General features: G+C 42.2%; 1 protein-coding gene across 7 annotated transcripts in view; it reads left to right on the top strand.

Moving 5' to 3' along the window:
* Positions 1-639: 639 nt before the first annotated feature.
* The window catches only part of sipa1l1 (signal induced proliferation associated 1 like 1), a 358,473-nt gene continuing 339,321 nt past the window's right edge, over positions 640-19,791 (top strand). For 3 of the 7 annotated variants that reach the window (XM_033026813.1, XM_033026811.1, XM_033026814.1), the window contains exon 1: positions 643-1,108. The gene's annotated coding sequence lies outside the window, so the exon portion shown is untranslated. The other 4 variants (XM_033026818.1, XM_033026817.1, XM_033026815.1 and 1 more) reach the window with 4 other exon arrangements.

The raw sequence follows: 19,791 nt of genomic DNA, 5'->3' as shown, positions 1-19,791 counted from the left end.
AACAGGGTTGATAATTTATTAAAACAAAAGTTCAGTACACCACAGAATGGCAAATAAAACTGCAGGACTTTATTATATGATCTGCATAAACTCTTCACGGTATGAATGCTGCATTGTTTGGGGGAAAAGTGTGGTTCAAGTGCCTTTCTTTAGTTGTTTTTTAATATAAGCACAGGCAGTGGCGGACTGGCCAGTGTCAGCTTGCCCGATGGCAAGTGGGCCCCCTATATCAAGTGGGCACCTGATGAAGTGGGCCCCCTTTGTCTCCTGGCAACCAATATTTTTAGACCCAGTCCGCCACTGAGCACAGGTCTCTCTGGAGAAGGGTACTGAATTTAGCTATTGTGTTGGACAATATTAAACCAGAAAAAAATCGAAGTGCTTCTGCTTAAAATGGCCACTGGGTTTGTTTGCACCTTAACAGCCGCTGTATTTCAAAGTAATCAATTAAGAGGAAGATGGCACCAGCATACATCTTTTTTAGTTTGACACCGGCCAACTTGTGTAGATGAAAAATAACCACTTGAAAGTGTTTTCAGTGTACAGTGAAAACACATCCCACAGTGGAAGCCACATTCTTCAGCAAGGAAGGCTGCGTGGGAGAAGATAACCAAATGAAAATTCAATCCCTCCCGAAAACCATTATTCTCATTCCGTTTGAGTTTTCAAATAATACATTCGATTTCAATATCCCTGTTTGTAGAAAACCGAATTAGCCGCCTTCCCCTCCCGCCGCTTCCTTGGACAATTGCTCAGAAAGTTGAATGAGTTAAAAGTATTTCTCTGCCTCAGTGAGCGTGCTGTTCCCCGACAACAGCACAGCCAACCTCCCTCCCCTGCGCTTCAGTATCGCGACGTTTTGCCGCAGTGACCTCAGACGTTTGGAGGTGGATTGGCCTGAACTTTTTCAGCAACTTCCAGCAACCGGTTGCACTCGGGGCAGGGGGTTGGTTTTGAAGCAGGCAGACACATCACTGCAAGGCGAACTGCTGCATTGACAACTTGTGTGCTCTGACCTGGATCTTAAATCTCACTTCGAGAGACTGGAAACTAAGAGCTTCGGTACCTTTCCCCGACACTTCTGTTCAGAAACGGGCTGTTCCAGCGGGTAAGAATTCCTATCTTTTTTAATCGCACAGAAAAGGAAAAAATAATACGAGAGAGCTTTTGCATTGATCTGTAGGCGCCTGAAACCGCAGCTTTCGCAGCTCTTTTGTTGACTGTGCGCCACCCTCGGTGATTGCAGTGTCTCTCAAATACACTTTGCTGACTTGTATTCCAGGATTTTATATATATAATAACACACACACACACACATGTGTGTGTGTGTATAATACATATATGTATAATATGTATATATTAAAAAATATATATTTGTAAAAAAAAATCCGAATGAATCAAAATCGTCCGCTCAACTTAAAACTTTGTGTACGGCCATTGAAAAGACCCTTGCCGCTGGCTGTAGACTGTCGGAGATGATACAGATGGTAGTTATCATTGATTTTGCTCGGATCCCAGTTTAAAAAAAATATGGTCTTCGTTTGTAGAGAGGCATTGAAAGGTCTGTGTTGGAACACGAAGTTACCCACGTCGTATTTGCTCAAGAATTACACTAGTTTCTAATATTGTGGAGGTGGATATGATTATATTCAACACAGCAAGCTTCAGAAGCAACAGGGGGTGGATTAAGAGCCAAAAGTAATTTGAGGCCGTTCTATCGTACCACATCTGGGTGGACATGGGACGATTGTTCGCTATATCATGGCTGGTTGAATTAGAGTAAATAAACGTGCCGTTGTGCTCCCCCCCCTCTGTATTGGTCATTCCTGCTATGAAACAGTATTTTCACTAGTATCTCCCTTGTAAGTTCCGGTAAAATGTTACTGAGAAAGGATTTGATTTTGGGGGGGAAAGGGTCAGTATCTCCATGTGAACGCGAACGTCGTTTCGTTTATAATCTAATTTTCTACCAGTGGGATAGGTAACGATTCTTTCAGATTGAAATCTCTTTTTGGCAGCCAAACTGGCTGGAAGAGGCAGATGGGTAGACACAAAATGCTGGAGTAACTCAGCGGGACAGACAGCATCTCTGGAGAGAAGGAATGGGGGGCGTTTCGGGATCGACACCCTTCTTCAGACTCGACCCGAAACGTCACCCATTCCTTCTCTCCGGAGATGTTGCCTGTTCCGCTGAGTTACTCCAGCATTTTGCGTCTATCTTCGGTTTAAACCAGCATCTACAGTTCCTTCCTATACATAAATAGTTAGGTGACGGTGAAACGTTAACCTGCTCGTGACCGGGTGTCCTGTGTGACAATTTGTGTCTGCAGTTTCCACACTCACTGCAGACATTTAGAGTACAAGTGGAAATGCTTTGAATTGTTGCCCCTCTTCAAGCATTCGAAAAAACCTTCAGTCGAAACGTGGATCTGACAAAGTGGACACAATCCATGCAAATTGCAGGCTTTCTGTCTACCCAAACATCAAGAGATCGGACGACTCTAAAAAACGAATCTCATTATGCTTTTTCTTCCATGCATCTTTCTTGCTACCCCGGTATATTATGTGCTTGCTACTTTCTCGCCTACTGTACACACGGGCTGTTCAATACGATTAACGTATCGATCGATGGTCGTTTCATTTCGATGTATCACATCGTTTTTGTGGAATTTCCATTGGGAAATTTATTTGAGATCCTTTTATTCGTAAAGTTAACGTATTTTCATATTCGACGCGAGTGCGTTGCTTAACACTCTACTGTAACCCTTTAAATGACAATAAGTATCCGCCAGAACGCAATCTTTAGTGAATAGGGATTGCGGAGATTCATGAGCGCATTCATTTGGTTTCGTCCTTGAATTATTCCACTGTGATTTGCAAAGTTTATTCCTGTGCCACCAACGGCACAAAGTGTCCCTGGCGAGGAGCTGTAGATAAATTTGCAATACTATTGCTGCGGGCGGTTTCTATCGTTGGGAAGCAAACAAGAACTGCGACGAGCAGCTAATCGCTGGAGTTCGCAGCTCCTTTCCATGGTGTCAGCGTGGCGCAGGCCGTCTGTGTTGCTTTTGCTGGTGGCAGCATCTGAGGCGCCAGCGGAGTCCGGCGCTTGAACACCTTGAAGTGCAACCTGGTGACCAGCGCCCGCCCCCCTCAAAGGGAGCTGCGGCCGCTGCTGCCGAGTCCAATTGGACTATTCCGGGGCGTCTGTCAAGCTGTTGCTAGGCTCTTTCTGTCGTCAAGGAAGAGCAGCGAGCCGGGCGCTGCACAGCACAGCACACCAGCGCAGTAGGTTGAAAGGACGAGCCCTGCTGTGCAGAGGTAAGGGGGCTCCCAGTACTGGCATACATTTTTTAAATCCTCAGAATGGCCTTATGGAGAAAACACATGTATCTGGGTACAAAACAGAGCACCACTGTATTAACCTTGTCCACCTACTCCCCTGCTCCAATCAACCGCCCACTCAGTGAGGAACCTGCAGATTGGATACAAGTGGGTAAGGGGAGATAGCAGCATTTAATGGTTTGATGGCTGCTCACTTTAGGAAAATAAGTTGTTGTGTTGTCTTTGCTATTGTCAGTAAACATGCAACCTAATGATCCATTCTGATGCTAATGACATCATTAATGTTTCTGTGAAGCGGCTTTGCTTGTTTCATTTCCTGGTGAATGATTGCAGCCTTTTTTAATTTCTGCCCTGAAACTTACATGTACGAGGTTTAAGATAATGCCGAGCTTTGGGTATTGCAGTCAATAACATGTAATGTTTAGCTGATGAGTCAACTGTTTCATTCAAAGACACCATTGCTGTAGAGGTACAATGGAATATTTTCCTCAGTATTTCAAAGATGTGTGTTCCAGGATTGCAACTTTACAAAGGATAATTACAGCTGGCAAATTAATATTTGTATACAATCTTAATTGTTTTATTTAATGTTGTGATTCTAATTTAATGACTTTTTAATATTAATATCTTGGCATGCATAATGTTAAACATTAATGCATAACATTAAAATCATTTGTTTTATAACGTTGCATGTAGTCACTGCATGGAATGTAAATGGGAGCATAACTGGTTGCTTTGGAGAATCTGTGACTTGTACTCATTGTTCTCGGCGCTGTGGGTTAAGGCAATAGGTGACAATCATGCACTGTCTGTTCCACAGCTGAGAACCTTGGGCCCTATGCAGTCTAATTATGCAGACATAAGTAGAAAGTATCGAACAATTGTGGTACCTGTTGTTTCTCCTAAAAGAACAGATCTATTGGTCAAGTAGATAGGTTATTGGTCATTTTCTCGATGTGAACATCTGGAACATATGAACATACGAAAAAAAGTCATGCTGTGCGGCTCATTTGCTTGAATTTAGTATATTGAATTATGTATGTGAATCCCTTTTGTGCCTCTTATCTTGCCCGCACTATGAATTGGCTGACTGCTGGAGGGGGTGGGGGGTGGGGGTTCTGACAAAAAATTAAGACTTCTGACTTAATTGTGGGTGACTCTTAATTGCTTCAGTCTTGACTTTGGAGATACAGTATGGAAACGGGCCCTTCAGCCCACTGAATCCATGCCGATCAGCCCATGCACTTCCACTATCCTACACACGAGGGACAGTTTATAATCTTATACATCTTTGTAGTGTGGGAGGAAACTGGAGCACTTGGAGAAAACCCACGCAGTCATAGGGAAAACATACAGACAGCACCCGTATTCAGGATCAAACTTGGGTCCCTGGCTCTGCAAGGCAGTAACTACTACTGTGCCTTCTGTTAGAGATAGACAATAAATGCCAGCCTCCCGAGTGAATTCGCATCCAGTGAATAAATAAACTGAGAAGTATCAAAGACTGTTTGTTACAGTGAAGGGCCTGTCCCACTTACGCGACCTTTACAGGCAACTGCCGGCACCCGTCATAGGTCACCGAAATTTTCAACATGTTGAAAATTCAGGGGCGACCAGAAAGATGCTACGGCTCTTTGGGGACCTCTCACGACTATAGGAGACCTCTAACGATCATACAGGCTGCATGGTTGTGAGAGGTCTCCTATGGTCATGAGAGGTCACCCGCGACATGTCGCCAGGGATTGCCTGTATGGTCGTGAGAGGTCTCCAAAGAGTTGTAGCGTCTTTCTGGTCGCCGCTGAATTTTCAACATGTTGAAAATTTCAGCGACCTATGACGGTTGCCGGCAGTTGCCTGTAAACGTCGCGTAAGTGGGACAGGCCCTTAAAGGATCTTGATTGTAGGAAGGAAAAATACAAATTTCCAGACAGTAATAAGTTGCTTTTCAAGCAAATAAACTTTTTTGCGAGCCCAGTGCATCACCTGAATAAATTGTACTCGTCCACTTGTTTGGAAATATTATACTGGTAACACAATAGCAGCCTTGATGCATGTTTTAAACTCTGTGATTTTCATTGTGCTTACGTGGCCTAGAAACTGTTCGTTATGTGAACTCCCTACTGTGAAGGTTTAATTTTAAGTGGGTCACATCAACTCTATCTCTGTCTGCTATCTGGAGCAATTGCAGCTTGATTTGTATCCAGTTATAACCAAATGATTCAGTTTTGGCCTTGGTAAAGAACAAAAAATAGTTGAATTCCTTTGTTCAAATATAATTACTTGAAATTCAGCTTTGTATATTTTATCAGACTGTTGTGTAGTTGATGCTTGTGGTGGAATATGTTGGTACATTAGTTTCTTGGCAGAACACAGTTCTGCACGAGGCAATTTGTTTTTGGCAGTCCAGGTTCTGTGATTGGAAAATCTACGGGGCCTTTCTTTATTTTAATCAAAAGATTATACCCATCGATTTGACCTCCCAGAAGTGCAGTTAAAATTATAAGATGCGTTAACGAAGAGATAGGTTCAAGGACAGCTTTTTTGATCTAAAAGAAGACATTTCAAAAGCAGAAGTGTTTATCCTTTATAGTTCCCTGGTTGGGAAATACATTGGGCACTGTTTTAGTTCTGATATCCATTGCTAAAAGGATATGAAAGCACTGGGGAAAGTGTGAATAAAATTACAGTAATGATAGCAGAACTGAGCATATTGAATGACAACCTGAGACGGGTCGTGAAATTTATAAAGGTGTTTAAAAGGATAATCAAAAATCAGTCTGAAGACTGGACAAGCTCAAAATATCATATGCCCATTTCAGTCCACAGATGTTGCCTGACCCGTCGAGTTCCTCCAGCAGTTTTTTTTTTTGTTTTTATTAATTCAAGATTCCAGCATTTGCAGTCTCTTGGATCTCTGGACATAATATTTCTGTTTTTGGGGAAGCAGAACTTGCCATAACTCAGGACTATGAATTTGAAATCATTACTATTAAAATTAGAAAGTTCAGGAGTCATAGAATGACACAGTGTGGAAACAGACCCTTTGGCCCAATCTGCCCACACCGGCCAACATGTCCCAGCTACACTAGTCCCACCTGCCTGTGGTTGGTCCATATCCCTCCAAATTTCTCCTTTGGAGAAATGTCTTAACTCAGAGTGATGCAATTATGCTTTCTGAAGCACTGGTTGAGGCAAATTCTTTTGAGCCAAAACTGGATATGATTTGATGGAGAGGGTAAGAAAGGACATGAGGCTAAAGCTTCAAGCAGTGTGCTTCATCTAACCCAGTGTGGACTATAAACACTGGTCTGTTTCTGCAGTTATTTTCATATTCCATCGGACACAGGGCTGTGACTCATGGTGTACCTCGGGTCGCTGTTTGTTGATTGCTGTTTGTCATCTATATCAATGAACAAGGCATGATTAGTAAGTTTCCAAATGACACTGGAGTAGGTGGTCGTAAACAATGTTAATTATCAAAAATTACATCTGGATCTTGATCAGCTGGGCAAGTAGCTGAGGAATGGCACATGGAGTTTATTCAGATAAATGTGATGTGCTGCAAAATCAAACCAGGTCAGGATCTTTACATTGAACAATATGCCCTGGGGAGTGTTGCAGAGGTAAGGATACAGGTACATAGTTCCCTGAAAGTGGTGTTGGAGGTAGATAGGGTGGTCAGGAAGGCCTTTGGCACCTTCATCAATCGGGGAATTGAGTTTTCAAATTGGGATGTTATGTTACTGTTTTACAAAATGCTGGTGAGGCAGCACTTGGAATATTGTGTTCAATTTTGATCACCCTCTCATAGGAAAGATGCTATTAAGTTGCAAAGGGTGCAGAGAAGATTTACAGTGATGTTGCCAGGTCCGAAGGGCCTGAACTGCTGAGTGGGGGAACCCCAGAATTGGGGAGACTGGGACTTTATTTCTTGGAGCGCAGGAGGGTGAGGGGTGATTTTATAGACGTGTATGAAATCACGAGGGGACTGTATAGGGTGAATGACACCTTTTCTCAAGGTAGGGGAATCATTGAACTAGAGGGGAATAGAGTAACCTATTAAACCTTGAACTTTTTGAAACGGAGGGAAGGGGTATTTGAAACGAGCTGCCAGAATAAGTTGAGGCAGATACAATAACATAATTTAAAAGACATTTAGACAGGTACATGGACAGGAAAGGTGTAGCCCCAGATATGAATCACATTTTTCTATTGCTTGAACATTTTTGGTACGGCATGTGTTCATATTGCTTTTGAGAAAGCTTCTTAACGTGCTTAGAATCCGTGATTTGATTGAAAATTATTATATTCATGTGGGTTAATCTTGAATAATAAGTATTATATCAAATTTAGAGCATATAAACTGCAGGCATTTGACCCAGCAGTTCAGTGCCAGTGTTGATATTGTCATGAGCTTCTCCCTCTTTGTCTAAACCTAGCAACCTATCCTGATTTTCCTCTTCCTTGTGTTTAATTGGCTTCTCTTTAAATGCATCTTTGCATCAACTGTAGTGAGTGGTACCTATTTAGCATCACTGTTTATGAAACCTATGTTTTAGGGGTTTACTCCAGAACCATTGAAAATAATTTTATTTTTAGTATTGCTGAAATACGTGTTACATTGTTAGGCTTTTAATTCTCCAGTTGTTGCTGGGTAGAAACAATTATTTGATTGCCTGGAGTATGATGCAAAACATACCCAATGGGTTCATGAAGTGTGTGTGTGTGTGTGTGTATATGTATATATATATATATATATATATATATATATATATATATATATATATATATATATATATATAATGAACATTTGCCTTGGTGACATATTGTGGATATATTTATGACGTTATTACATAACCGTGCTTTTTGCATTATCCCTGCATTGCCTTTCTATTTATTTGAGACTTGCACATATGTCTCGTACGTCATTATTTTCTGATGGTTTCAGTGAACTAAACATTAACAAAATAAATTAATACCAGTGCAAAATATCTATTTATATCTTTACTATTTATGAGTATATATTATTAAGAATCATAATTTCTCCAGAAAGATTACTCTTTTATGATAAACAAAACTTCCTTTCTACAGTACTGATGTATGGTAAAGTCCTGAGTGTCCTGTTTCAGCATCATTGAGAGTGCTACTTGTCCTCATGGAAACCAAACTACATGCTTGCACAACCACTTTTCACTGCATTTTTGACTGAAACTACATATACATCAAATGCTTGTTGAATAAAACAAGGTGGATAACCCCTGATTGTGTGTGTGCATGTGATGTAATGGTATATACAATCAGTGAGCTCTGAATTTTTTCGATTCTTTTGAGCCTTCTGTACAGCGTAGCCTGTGAACGAATGCAAGAGTGTAATAGGATTTGTGAATTTGTGAAAGTTAATCAAATTAGGGGAAGGAACAGGAGTAAGTGACATGTCCCTGTAAGTCATTTAATAAGGTTGGGCCTGGTCCAATTATAACCTCAACTCCATATTTCAGTCTACTCCTGGTAACATCTTACCTCCTTGTATCTTAAGTATCTATCTACCTCTACCTTAAATGTTCATAGATTCTATTTCCATTGCACCTTAAGAGTATTCCAAAGGCCCGTGATCCTATGAGACAAAAACATATTGACTCGTCTTTCTTAAATGGGTGATTTAATAATTTTATACGCCTATGAGATCACTCCTCAGCATCCTGCACTCCAAGGAATAAAGTCCTAGCCTGCCCAATCTCTATAGCTCAGGCCCTTCAGACTTGACCACATCGCTGTAATCTTCTCTGCACCCTCTCCCTCTCTCTCTTCTAAGGTTGAACAGATACAAACCTGGTCTCTGCAACCTTTTTCCTCATAAAGGAACTAATCTTTTGCAAGTATCAATCTAGTAAATCTCCAACATAAACCAGAGGAAATAGTAGGTCAGCACAATTACAATATTAGAAAGAAACGTTTGAGGAATATCGGCCAAAGGAAGGTAAATTGGATGAGTGTAAATATTGGTTGCGTGCCGATACGAGACGTATGTGCAAGTCTCAAATAAATAGAAAGGCAATGCAGGGATAATGCAAAAAGCACGGTTATGTAATAACGTCATACATATATCCACAATATGTCACCAAGGCAAATGTTCATTCCTTCCTACCTCTATATACACACACACACACACACACACTTCATGAATCCATTGGGTATGTTTTGCATCATACTGCAGGCAATCAAATAATTGTTTCTACCCAGCAACAACTGGAGAATTAAAAGCCCAACAATGTAACACGTATTTCAGGAATACTAAAAATAAAATTATTTTCAATGGTTCTGGAGTAAACCCCTAAGACATAGGTTTCATAAACAGTGATGCTAAATAGGTACCACTCACTAAATGTTGGAAAGGAATACCTGTTTCTATACTGTATAACTGAATCTATAAACAATTCCAAAGCATTTACGAAATTTAAATAAGAAGACCTATATTGTGTACAGTGCTCCAGATGTGGTCTTGTCTACGGCATGGATAACTGAAGCATAAACTTCCTACTTTTGAATTCAATTCCTTAGTAATAAATAACATTCTGTGAGCTTTACTCATAGTATCTGCATACTAGATTGCTCACATTACACACAAGGACACTCGTACCTCTCTGTATCTCAGAGCTCTGCAATCTCCAGTTATTTAGATATGTGCTTTTCTTTTATTTCTGCAAAATATATAATTCACATTTTCCCACATTATTGCTCCATTTGCCATATCTTTGAATGCTCACTTAACCTATCTATAATTTAGACTGACTTTGGTGCCTTCCCACACAGTGGGAAACATTTGATTCTGCTGTGTGGGGATGTTTTATGTCAAACCCTATAGTGTGTTGTGTCCCTTATTTTTATTGTATGGCTGTATGGGAATTTCATTTCACTGTGCCATCTGGCACATGTGATGAATAAATCTATCTTGTATCTTGTATCTCCTGTAGCCACTCTGTCTTCTTCGCAAATTACTTTCCTAGTTATCATTGTATCATGAAATTTAGCTACCATATCTTGGCTGCTCTCATCCAAATCATTTATATAAATTGCAAAAAAAAATTGAGCGCCCAGTACTGATCCCTATGTCATGCTAGTCATTATATTTTGCCTACCAGAAAAAGGATGATTTATGCTGACTGTTTCCTATTATCTTGCCAATCCTTTCTCCAACTATTATGCCATGAACTCTTTATTTTCTACAGTAAAATTTGGTGCGTCAGATGCCTTTTGCTAATGTAAATATTAAATATCTAGTTCTATTTTATTCTCAGTACATATTACTTTGAAGAACTACAATAAATCGGTAATTCATTAAATTGCAAATAAGAAACCCTGCATTCCTGTGGTTCGCCTCATGAGTTTAAAATACTTGTATTTATTGACTATTTGAAGGGGTAGATTGGTTTAGCACGGGAACTTGACTGAAGCTCGAACTCAGGATTAGATGAAAAGTTATACTTTATAATTTACGAACCTATCTCCAATGTTGTATAATTAGTAAATTATTCCATTCTTTATCATGTTTTTTTTCCTTTCTTATTCTCTATTTAAAAAAAAAACTAGAAGCAGAGTCAATATACAACTGATAATATTAGCAATGTATGACTGACTGATATACATGAAATGTTTTTATTATGATATGTACTTCTAATAAAAATATTATTAAAAAAAAAAATACTTCCAATGTAGTAATCAACGTTGCAAATTAAAGGAAATGTCTACCGTCCCACTTCCCACCCTAGCCGTCCTACTAATTTTGATTGCATCCTTGTATCCCTTTATTATCACCTCTTCCCCAGCCAACAATGGGAAATTATGGGCTCCACCCATCCTTGGTCTTCCTTTACCTGCTTTGTTCTGGCCTTTTCTTACCTCCACTTTCCCCCTCCCCCCACCACCACTTTCAGCCTGAAGAAGAGTCCTGACCCGAAACGTCACCCATCCTTTTTCTCCAGAGATGCTGCCTGACCAGCTGAGTCACTCCAGTACTTTGCATCAAGTTAAAGGATTGCTTCAACCAATTTTATAACGGCAAGACCCACAAACACTAAAGGTAGATAGCAGATTAACTGACTTTGGTCTCATAGTTGAAAGATAAATGTTGGCAGAGATAACTAGAGTATGCACCTTTGCTGCAGGTAATCAGTTTATGCTTTCCAGAGAAAATCTTCGTTTATCTTTAGATGACATCCCTGGCAGTGACATTGTCTCCCCATTTAATCTTCAGAATTATCAAGATGAGTAGTGATATTAAGCCTACAACTGGGGTTTGAGCCAATAACCTTCTGATTCCAAAGGGAGGTTACCACTTGGTCAAAGCAGATTTAAAAGCAGTGGGATTTCATTTGTCAGAAAACCATCAAAAACTCCTTTAAAAAGTCAACCACTCAAAGTAAAAGTCCAAGAGTTAATGCCAAGTTAAATAAATAATTAGTTTTGATGAGGAAAGCATGTCAGTAATGGTCAACAGAGTTTTGATGGATGCCAGATTCTATTGGATCAAGTACTGGGTCTAGGTGCCCGGTTTAACATTTAGAATCTTGAATCTATGTGCTGTTATGAAAACTTTTTTTTAAAGCACAAATTGACAATCGAGTGGTTGATGATGAACAAAAATGTTCTTGGGTGCAGGAAAATAGTTGTGGACTGGTTAGATAAGTACACAGCATACGGGATTTAATTCTAAGAAGTGCGGGATAGTACATTTTAGGAGGACAGATCTTCTAAGAAGTGGAGAGGAACTGAGATCTTGGAATGCATGTCAGCAGATTCTTGAAGCAGCAAGGTGGTTAGGAAGTATGTGCTTATAGCTGAGATACTGAATAGACGAGCATGCAATAAATATATTAAATGCGTGTTCATTGGAATGCCATGTACATTTCTGGTGATTACACTGCAGGTAGGATGTGATAATATTAGACATGGCAAAGAGTGACAAAGCTGTTGCCAGGGCTGGAGAATGAGACGGGATTGACTAGCCTGGGGAGCATAGGAGACTGAAGAAAGCTTTAATTATATATTAATTTTAGAGGCCTGAATGGGAACAGGAAGGATCGATATCCCAATGCAAAAGGTTTACTGTCTGGGGACACAGGTAATTGACAGAAGAATTTGTGAAAAATTGAACCAACCAGACTGCAATGGGGGTCTAGAAAGTGTGATGGAGCTAGAAACTATCTCCATATTGAAGGGGTACCTGATACATGACTTTGGACAGTTGAAAGGAAAGTGAGTGGTGTCATTTAGAACTTGTGTGAGTGTGCTGGACCCAGTGTTTGATTGATTGATTGATTGATTGATTGATTATACCTTTAATAATCCTTTACAGGAAATTACAGTGCCACGACAGCTTCAAGACAGACATAACACCACACATTTCCTCAAATGGCTTCCATACTTAACAAGTTAAAATACAATTAATTAAAAAAAAGTGCAGTTATTTATGCGCATTATATAACCTTATAGCAGCTGGTAAACAGGACTTCCTATGTCTCTCAGTTTTGCACATTGGTGCAATCAGCCTCTGACTGAAGATGCTGCCCTTGATCACCTTCAGGGCATGGAGTGGGTGAGTGGGGTTGGTCATTATTGAACCCAGTTTGTTCAGAGTTCTGGCCTCTGCCACCTGCTGGACCGTTCGTTGCTCAGCCCCGACCACTGAGCCGGCCTTCCTGATTAGCATGTCCAGTCTGTTTTTGTCCGCTATGCGGGCGCCATCTCCCCAACAGGCCACAGCAAAAAACAGAGCACTGGCCACCACTGAATGGTAGACACTGCACAGTAGGGGTTGGCAGATGTTAAATGACCTCAGCCTCCTTAAAAAATACAGTCGGCTTTGTCCCTTCCTGTACACCGCCTCCATATGACACTTCCAGTTCAGCTCACTGTCAAGCTGCACCCCAAGGTACCTGTGGTTAGCGACCACCTCCACCTCAGTGCCCTTAATGGTGATTGGTGTTGCTTGAGTCCTCCTCCTCCCCCTCCTGAAGTCCACAACTATCTCCTTGGTTTTTTTGGTGTTAAGATGGAGGTTATTGTGTGCACTCCACTCCACAAAGTTACTTATTATGTCTCTATACTCCTCCTCATTGCCCCCTTTAATGAGGCCGACAACAGCTGTGTCATCCGAAAACTTCTGCAAAAAGCAGCTGTTGGTGTTATATTGGAGATCCGCTGTGTAGATGGTAAACAGTAACGGAGCCAGCACAGTTCCTTGTGGAGCCCCTGTGCTGCTCAAGATGGTGCCCGAGACACTGTTCTGTAGGCGCACGTACTGTGGTCTGAGGGAAAGGTAATCCAAACACCACAGTACCAGTGATGGATCCACTTTCATCTTCTCCATCTTCTCCCCTAGGAGACGGGGCTGAATTGTGTTGAAGGCGCTTGAGAAGTCAAAAAATGTAATCCTTACAGATGCATCAGTGGTGTCCAAATGTGTGTATACCCTCTGCAGTGTTTATCTATGTTGTAGATCTGTATGATTCTGTGGAATGCAGCAATGTGTACAGTGCCCTCTATGATGTTTGGGACAAAGACCTGTCTTTTATTTATTTGCCTCTGTACTCCGCAATTTGAGATTTGTAATAGAAAAAAATCACATGTGGTTAAACTGCACATTGTCAGATTTTATTAAAGGCCATTTTTATACATTTTGGTTTCACCACGTGGAAATTACAGCAGTGTTTATACATAGTCCCCCCATTTCAGGCACCATAATGTTTGGGACACATGACTTCACGGGTTTTTGTAATTGCTCAGGTGTGTTTCATTGCCTCCTTAATGCAGGTATAAGAGAGCTCTCAGCACCTAGTCTTTTCTCCAGTCTTTTCATCACCTTTGGAAACTTTTATTGCTGTTTATCAACATGAGGACCAAAGTTGTGCCAATGAAAGTCAAAGAAGCCATTATGAGACTGAGAAACAAGAATAAAACTGTTGGAGACATCAGCCAAATCTTAGGCTTATCAAAATCAACTGTTTGGAACATCATTAAGAAAAAAAAGAGCACTGGTGAGCTTACCAATCACAAAGGGACTGGCAGGCCAAGGAAGGGTTAATGCCACAGCTGATGACAGAAGAATTCTCTCTTTAATAAAGAAAAATCTCCAAACACCTGTTCGACCAGTCAGAAACACTCCTCAGGAGTCAGATGTGGATAGTCAATGGGGGCATTGCGAGTCGGCTGCCCTGCCAGCAGGGTATTCGTTATTTCGACTTTTTATTTCTTTTTTAGTGTGTCCAAATGTTTGTTTTAGTGTCTCTCGGTATGTCTTGTGTTGGGGAGGGGGGGGAACCGCTTTCAGTCGCCTCCTCAACGGAGAGGCGACCTTTTCCATGTCGCCTCCATCGCAGCCTAACAGCATGGATTGGAGCGGCCTTTCCCGGAGTCGGGACCAGAGCTACAGCAGAGGGAGCAGTGTGGACTTTTTCCATCGCGAAGCGGGCGAGCCCTTGCCGTGGGTCGCCAGAAAGTGCTCCGATTGCTGGCCTGATGACTGACATCGTGGGGCTGTGGTCTGAGGAGTTTCTAGCCGCGGGCTTGGCGTGGACTTACCATCCGTCTGGGATCCTTTGCCGGGGATCGCAGCAGAAGAGCTCCAACCACCGGCCTGCAGCCTATAAGATCCTGAAGCCGCGGTCTCCGGTAAGAAAGTGCCGATTCGGGCACTCCAAGCTGCGGAGTGTGTTCGACCGTCCTGACGTCAGAGTTTGGAGCATCCCGACGAGAGGGCCTGTACATCGGGCCGTCCGTAGTGGCAACTACGGAGGGTTCATGGCCCCGACCACGGGTGAACAAAGGAGGACGACTGGCTGAACTTTGTGCCTTCCACCACAGTGAAGAATGCTGTGGTGAATGTTTGTGTTAAATCTTATTGTGCATTGTGTGTTTTTAAGTGTATCGCTGCTGACAAATAAAATTGACTTTGATTAATGACCACTGTGCGCAGAAGACATCATGAACAGAAATACAGAGGCTACACTGCAAGATGCAAACCACTGGTTAGCCAAAAAAATAAGATGGCCAGGTTACAGTTTGCAAAGAAGTACTTAAAAGAGCAACCACAGTTCTGGAAAAAGGTCTTGTGGACAGTTGAGACAAAGATTAACTTGTATCAGAGTGATAGCAAGAGCAAAGTATGGAGGAGAGAAGTAACAGCCCAAGGTCCAAAGCATACCACCTCGTCTGTGAAACACGGTGGTGGGGGTGTTATGGCCTGGGCATGTATGACTGCTGAAGGTATTGGCTCACTTAGCTTCATTGATGATACAACTGCTGATGGTAGTACAGGTGTACAACCTTTTATCCGGAGTTCCGGAAACCGAAAAGCTCCGAAAACCGGACATTTTTTCCAGGATGTCGTCTGCACACCAAAGCTCGCATTTGGCACCAAACTTGACCCGAAACGACCCACGGTCAACCCAGGTCTGTACTACTGTAGTGGCTGCCTCCTCCCCGGAGACCGGGGAGACACATAAACATCTGTAAATCATTGCTTAAATGTTAGTCAGTTAGTTTGGAGGGCTTTTATGTGAAGGAAGGGGGGGGGGGGGGGTGGTGAAGGGGGAAACTTTAATTCTTAGTCCCCTACCTGGTCGGAGAGGCGGGGAGCGGGCAATGCCTTACCGGGTCGCCGTGCAGTAAGCTCCGGAGCGCTGTGGCCGCCGACTCCCAACCTCGCGGAGCTGGGGCTGCGGGCGTTCGGCCGCGGGCTGTGCCGGTTGTAGCTCCGACCCCGGCAACTCTACCCCTTCTGCGCGTCGCTCCAAATCCAGCGCCGCCCGCGGCCGGACGCCCGCAGCCCCAGCTCCGCGATGTTGGGAGTCGGCGGCCACAGCGCTCCGGAGCTTACTGCACGGCGACCCGGTAAGGCATTGCCCGCTCCCCACTGGTATCCCAGCGCTATGGCCGACGACTCCCAACATCGCGGAGCTGGGGCTGCGGGCGTCCGGCCGCGGGCCGCGCTGGATTTGGAGCGCCGCGCAGCCAGGGGTAGAGTTCGCCGTGGTCGGAGCTCCAACCGGCGACGCCCGCAGCCCCAGCTCCGCGATGTTGGGAGTCGGCGGCCACAGCGCTCCAGAGCTTACTGCACGGCGACCCGGTAAGGCATTGCCCGCTCCCCGCCTCTCCGACCAGGTAGGGGACTAAGAATTAAAGTTTCCCCCTTCACCCCCCCCCACCACATAAATTCCGTCCAAACTAACTGACTAACATTTAAGCAATGATTTACAATGATTCCCCGGTCTCCAGGGAGGAGGCAGCCGCTCCAGACTTTTCAAGCTGCCTACCTACCTAATCTACTCTAAAATTCTTCCATTCCGAAATCCGAAAAATTCCGAAATCCGAGAAGTGTCTGGTCCCAAGGCTTTCGGATAAAAGGTTGTGTACCTGTAGCATAATGAATTCTGGTGTGTGGACACATCCTATCTGCTCAAGTTCATACAAATGCCTCAAAACTCATTGGCCGGCAGTTCATTCTACAGCAAGACAATAATCCCAAACATACTGCTAAAGCAACAAAGGAGTTTTTCAAAGCAAAAAAAGTTACTTCTTGAGTGGCCAAGTCAATCACCTGATCTGAGCCCAATTGAGCTTGCTTTTTATATGCTGAAGAGAAAACTGAAGGGGACTAGCCCCCAAAACAAGCTTAAGCTAAAGATGGCTGCAATACAGGCCTGGCAGAGCATCACCAGAGAAGACACCCAGCAACTGGTGATGTCCATGAATCACAGACTTCAAGCAGTCATTGCATGCAAAGGATATGCAACAAAATACTAAACATGACTACTTTCATTTACATTACATTACTGTGTCCTAAAATTTATGGTGTCCTGAAATGGGGGGACTATGTATAACCACTGCTGTAAGAGAGAGAAAGCAGTTTAAAATCATTCGAATAGAAATTGCTTTTGACCTCCGAGCTTTGTTTGAGAGATTTTGCTGTTTTGAGATTTTGCAATTTCTATTCACTTGTTTTTGTGGCCTTTTGAAAGTGCCAATTCTCCATTCAGCTGGAAGTGTGGATGTGATTGGGGCCAGTTGATGCTGCCACAAGAAATGATGCTCTTAAAATGTTGTATTGTTGCAGAGGTTTATTCTGTGTTTAGACTCCCACAGCTTGTTTTGAGTCTGCTTATCGTTACGTTTAGTTTTCAGAAACTGTACATAGTGATCTGTACCCAGACAACTTCCATCACGCTCTGTAAAAATGAAACTTATGTTCTGTAATTGACTAAATTTCCACATTAGCACTTGGGGCTTGTAGTTGAGCATCAGTTATATCAATATTTTCTTCTGTTGTTAAATTGCACATTGCTGTTGTTTTTTGTGTGGCTTATTTATTAAACAGTTTAAATGCTTTGTATCTTTTTCATTACCAGTTTCAATTTGTCCACTCCACCTCTCATTTTTCATAATTTTTAGCCCTTTTAATTTGTTCCTTAATCCCCAATCGTCCAACAACAACCTAGCCTATTTCCTGAATTATAACTGAACATCAGCATTCTTGCATTGATATGAAAGTAGTCTAGTTTAGAAATACAGCATGGAAATGGGTCATTCGGCCCACTGAGTCATGCAATGTGGAACACCTTTGACCAACATGTCCCATCTACACAAGTCTCACTTGCCTGCATTTGGCCAATACCCTTCCAAACCTGTCCTGTCAATGTATTCAAAAGGGAACTGCAGATGCTGGAATATCGAAGGTACACAAAATTGCTGGAGGAACTCAGCGGGTGCAGCAGCATCTATGGAGCGAAGGAAATAGGCGACGTTTCAGTCTGAAGAAGGGTTTCGGCCCGAAACGTCGCCTATTTCCTTCGCTCCATAGATGCTGCTGCACCCGCTGAGTTCCTCCAGCAATTTTGTGTACCCTGTCAATGTACCTGTCCAATTGCTTCTTAAATGTTGTGTCGTTTCTGATTCAACTGCGTTCTCTAGCAGCTCGTTCCATACACCCACCACTCTTTGCATGATAAGTTACCCCTCAGATTCCTATATAAACTTTCTCCCTTCGCCATAAACCTAGGCCCTCTGGTTCTCGAATCCCCCACTCTGGGCAAGAGACTCTGTGTGCCGTCCTGATATATTCATCTCATGATTGTGTACACTTGCCTCAGCACATTCTTTGTTATCTCTAACATCAAATTCGTACATCCCAACTATTAATAAATCAACTGCAGTTTGAGTAAAACAAATTTCCTTAACATGTCTCTGATCTTCTACCAATTAATGCTAGTTTTATCTTCACCGTTAAGGGATAATGTGTTCTTCCTAGACATCGTAATTGTGTTTTTCCTTACATATCTCTCTGATCTTTATTCTAGAGACCAAAGTAGCATGATCATGATAGTGATCATCATTCAGTTAGATTTATCATAGTTATGGAAAAGGACAAAGACAAAAGATTCTCCAGGTGAAATCAAATTTTTTTGGGGGTTGAGAAGTAATTTTGCAAAATGAAACGGGAACCTATTGCAAGATGATAAATCAGTCTCCAAACAACGGAAAGCATTCAAGAGGAGATTTGGGGTTCAGGATAAGCGTGCTCCTATGAAGCAAAAAGGTGAGCCTAGAGATTCCTGGATGACAAGTAGAGCTTCCAAAATCTGGACATCTTAATTTTCCTTGTTTTCTCACTCGCTCAGTTTCTCTTTTCTGGTACTTTATTTCCCTCCCCCCCCCATTTTTATCTGTCTGTATTGCCTGCATGATAAGGATATAAGACAACAAAAAAGCTTGCGTCAGATACCAAGAATTTCAGAGAGAGCTGAGATGAAAAAGTGTAGATGAAAAAATTAGCAAATAAAAGGGCATGAAAAAATATTCGCTGATTTAAAAAAAATCAAAAAAATCTAATGGTTCCATATGTACAAATGGAGAAATATATCAAGATATTAATACATAGATGGGGACTGTTAGGGTCCAACCAATTAACTGTGGAGGTGACAAATATGGGTGAAATTCTTAATGAATTCTTATTGAGTCTCCTCAATACCCTTTGTTTTGTACCGTATGTCAAAGTGTAGTTAGATTGATTTCTATCCAGTTAATCTGCCTAAAGGTTCATTATTTTCATCACTGATACACATTAGTTACACCAAGCACAATGTAATAACCCGGCAAGGGTTCTTTACCATTACTTGCCATCATTAAAGGGAGGAAAAAAGGGTGGCACGGTGGCTCAGCGGTAGAGTTGCTGCCTTACATTGCTTGCAGCGCTAGAGACCCAGGTTCGATTCCGACTACGTGTGCTGTCTGTACGTAATTTGTACGTTCTCCCCGCAACCACGTGGGTTTTCTCCAAGATCCTCAGTTTCTTCTCACACTCCAAAGACGTACAGGTATGTAGCCAAATTGGCTTGGTAAAATGTTTTTAAAAAATTGTCCCTGGTGTGTGGAGTGTTCTCATCTCCAGCTTCA

The sequence above is a fragment of the Amblyraja radiata genome, chromosome 9 (genome assembly GCF_010909765.2).
Source record: "Amblyraja radiata isolate CabotCenter1 chromosome 9, sAmbRad1.1.pri, whole genome shotgun sequence".
Classification (NCBI taxonomy): Eukaryota; Metazoa; Chordata; class Chondrichthyes; order Rajiformes; family Rajidae; genus Amblyraja; species Amblyraja radiata.
Note: the sequence above shows the minus strand (reverse complement) of the source record. Positions and strands in the feature narration are given on the sequence as shown.